The sequence below is a fragment of the Peromyscus maniculatus genome, chromosome 15, assembly GCF_049852395.1.
Source record: "Peromyscus maniculatus bairdii isolate BWxNUB_F1_BW_parent chromosome 15, HU_Pman_BW_mat_3.1, whole genome shotgun sequence".
Classification (NCBI taxonomy): domain Eukaryota; kingdom Metazoa; phylum Chordata; class Mammalia; order Rodentia; family Cricetidae; genus Peromyscus; species Peromyscus maniculatus.
The window spans coordinates 48585195-48589378 of NC_134866.1; the positions used below are offsets into that span (position 1 = coordinate 48585195).

General features: G+C 47.5%; 1 pseudogene; it reads left to right on the forward strand.

The window, feature by feature from the left end:
• The first annotated feature begins 275 nt into the window (after positions 1-275).
• LOC121822808 (ATP synthase F(0) complex subunit j, mitochondrial pseudogene) lies at positions 276-453 on the forward strand (annotated as a pseudogene).
• The last annotated feature ends 3731 nt before the right edge of the window (positions 454-4184 follow it).

Sequence of the window (4184 nt, forward strand, 5' to 3'; positions counted from 1 at the left end):
TTTGTATAGAAACAGCATTTTAATTATCATTAAAGGGAAAAGCGTGTATTCCTTTGAGCACGATTTTATAGTACAATCACAGGTTTGCTAGGTGTTTATGAAAGTGAGTACAAAGAAAACGATTTAAATAAGCCAACACAGAAAAAGCAGGCTTATACTGACTCATACACGCAAGACATTTAAGGATTATAAAAAAAATCTAACTCTTGGTGCTCAGTGACCTTTCCCAGTTTGTGGTGGACTCTGGTGTGGCCTGTGGCCTTGGTCCTGCTGCGATGCTTCAAAGCCGTATTGAGAATGTCTGGGTCCCCAGGAAACTCTACTATACCCAGGTTTACCAGGAAATTTGGGTAGGAATGGGGTTAATGATCCTCACCGTTTATAAAGTCAGGAGTGCTGATAAAAGAAGGAAGGCTTGGAAAGGCTGCAGCCCTGGACCATGGCCATCACTAACCATTCCCTGCATCCGCTCAAGATGAATCAAGCAAGCCGTGTTAGATGGGAACATGGAGCATCACTGTACACTTTCCTAAGTACCATTTACAATGTGGCATTGTAAATATGTAAATAAATGTATCTAAGTAGCACACACACACACACACACAAAAAAAAGCTGTCAGGGCTGGAGAGGTGGCTCAGCAATTAAGAACACTTCCTGCTCTTGCAGAGGACCCTGGTTTAGTCCCGGGCACCCTCATGGTGGTTCACAACCATCTGTAACTCCAGTTCCAGGGAATCTGATGCCCTCTCCTGGCCTCCTCTTATGTACCAGGCATAAAAGTGGTACACACATACATACCTGCGGGCAAAACGCTAATAAATAAATATTTAAAAAATAACAATTTTTTTTTATTTTTAAATGCTCTCCCCTCCTCACACCATGGATGATAAGGGCAGCCCACCAAGGTTTATGTATATATATACCATAGTTTTGTACCATCCCCTGACTGCCTAAAGCTACGGGCACCCAGGGGTTATCAATGTGCCATTAGCAAAGGCCACATATACCAGATACTCAGAGCCACGGAGCTTCAGGACTGGAACCCTCCTAGAAAGGGAAAGTCCCCCTCTCCCATTCCTCTTATCCAGTTCCTGAAGACAGAATTTCTGGGGTCATCGTTCTGGCGGGGGGAACCTGGCATTAAAGTTTAGGCACTGCGCATACTCAGAACTGGAACGACCCCGGAACTACTGTGGCCTCTTCCGAGACTTTGACTCCCGGGGAGGGGCACCTCTAACTCTGCTGGGCCCCGCCTCCTGTGAAGGCTTCTTTACATCAGCCCTTCCTTAGGGCAGCTAAGGGTAAGGGTCAGGCTCCCACGGTCTCGTAGGTGGCTATGAGGGTGAGCAGCAATCAGGAAGTACAAGGTCCATCTGGGGAGTTACTCCCTTGCTCTGGGGCACCCCGCAACACCCACAAGGAAGTGAAGCGGCTTTGAGGGTGAGTGTCACACCCACAGTCCACACTCTGTCACCTCTGCCCTTCCTCCCTCCCAGTACAGCTGCTTCCTGCACTTGTATTTCTTTTTATTATTATTATTATTATTATTATTATTATTATTATTCCAACATAATATTCTTATGGATTATTTGGGGATTTCACACAAAGCACCCCATCACAGTTGCTTCCCATTCCTCCCAGATCCATCCTCCCACCCTTGTGCCCACCCCCAAAAAAGAAAAAAAAGAATACACCAAGTCCAATTTGTGTTCCCCATATACTCACTGGAACATGGTCAAATGTTCCAGCGGCCAGCCCGCTAAAGATAACTGAGTCCTTCCCCACCCCACCCCCACCAGAAGTCATCAACTGCAGAGAGCTATACTTTAGCATCTTTATCACAGTCTTTAAGGACTCTCTTCAATAGCTTCCTCTCTGGACTGTGGTGCTGTCCTAGAAGACATCAACATTTCTCATTCTCAACTATGAGCCTGCAGCCATCCATACCACTGCAAACGTAGCTTCCTTGCCCATAATAGCCACAGGCAGCATGGATCACGAACTTCCACATCATTTCCGGAGGCAGCACAGACCATGGACACCAACACGGCCTCAGGTGGCAGCACAGACCACAGGCACCAACACAGCCTGCTTCAACAGTATGGACCAACAGACACACAACCAGCACAACAACCCTTGAATGTAGTACAGACCACAGACACCACCATGGCCTCCGGCGTCACCGACGGTGGAGGTCTTTCCAAGAGGCTCAATACAGAAAACAGAACCATTCTCTATCTTGGACATCCTGCCATTGTTCAGAGCCAGGGCAATCAATGGCGTGGCTGAGCATCGAGTGTGGTGGGGGCAGAGCTTGTGAGAGCTCCGGGCTGCTGTGCGCCACCCTGCCAGCCCTACTCAGCAACAACATGCTCTCCCAGCTATCCCCAGCCACGCCCCCTCTTTCCCACCTCTCCACCACGCACATTCATTCATGAAGCGGGGTTGCAAACCGCAGTGTGTCACACGGTGGTATATTTTTTGCCCCAACCAGCTTAACATGCAAATACGAATTGCAACAAGTCATTGGTCTGATTCAAGGTTTCTGATTTCTGAAGCCCCATAAATTATCGATGAGACTGGTCTCAGCTGTCCTGTGGCTCCCCAGAGTCAGGGTGATCTTACCGTTGGGCAGTGCGTGCAGGGGCAGGGTACCCTCGCTGCCCTCACACTGGGTATGACCATCACGCTTGCAGCATCTCCCCACCCAATCAGCACCCCCCTCCCTCCCCCTGCAGGGCAAGTAACACAGGCTGCAGTAGCCGAGGCTCTATGTTGCAAGTCAGGCCCCTGGCCCTCCCCTCACATCCGGCTGAGGACCAGGTCAACTCAGCAACAACATGTTCCTTTGTCTGGCCCCATATCACTCCTATACCCTCTGCCTCTCCTTTGCTTCCAGTTTCAGGAGACCACTTTTTAAAAGCATACTCCATTAAGACCTGCTGTTGTTGTTGTTGTTGTTGTTGTTGTTGTTGTGAAAGAGATACTGTGGACTCTGCAGACTCCTCCTCAGCTGCCAGGCCTCCCCTTGGAGCTTCCCTGGGTCATCTCTTAGGCCCTTGGAGATGCTCCTCAGGTGCCATCTTGAATTGAATTCGCCACTTTTATTTCTAAGCTGATTCTTTAGTTTCTTTTTGTTTTGTTTGTTTGTTTGTTTTTGTTTTTTTTGATATGGTGTCTTTTGTAGCGCAGGCTGACCTCCAGTGTTGTACGTAGCTGAGGATGACCTTGAGCTCCTAGCTCTGTCTCTCAAGCGCTGGGATACCAAGCATGAACTGCCACACCAGCTTGCTTTCTCTCCACTTCAGTTCTGGAGTTTCGGGAGTTTCTCCTGTTGTCGGCTGTCTGTGACACATCTGGATCCAGGAGTGGCCTTCCCTCCTGGGCAGAGACCTACATTAGACCTATCCATTTAAATACGATTGCCTTAGGCCAAGTCACACATTCCTAATCAGTTCAATCACAGTCAGTTATCAGGATCACATGACAGAAAGCCTGGCCATTTGTGTGCAGAAGAGGTCTCTGCTGCATGGGCTGCAAGAGGTCCAGTCTGCATGTGTCCACTGCTGCATCTATCACCATACGATGCAATTACTTCTTCACAGTCTCCTTCCATGCAGGTCTTTGTTGCAAGCAACAGGAGACCGTGGTGTTGCAGAATTCTACCCAGATATCGGAGTATGAATGCACTAACTAATTTACAATACAAGAGACCTTTGTGATAAACCTCAAATGAGATTTAGTCATACACTTCCCATCTCTGGTTGTACCTCTGCCATGAATTTTAACTGCGCAAATATGTACTCCTTCCCATCAGAGGCTAGTTCAAAGACTGGGATCTGGGTCTCTAACCCTGGACACCTGTCTTCCTGTGCTAAAAAGCTCTACATATATTAATAGTGGGAAAGGTCAACAGATTTAGTTATCATTTGTACTTAAAAATCTTCATATGTTAGTATTTTTTTCACAAATTAGAGACAGGTAGGACACATGAAGTATCACACATACATTAAATTCAAATCTCTCTTCAATGATTCTGAGTGCCGAACAGTTTCTCAGAGCAAACGAAAGCGAGGCTCAGTAGGATCCAGTTTTTCAGTGTGTGTCTCCATCTACTGCATTTACAGGAGAGTTACTCAGACGTTCGTTCGCTCTCAGAATGCGTTTTCTGAGCATCTCTCTC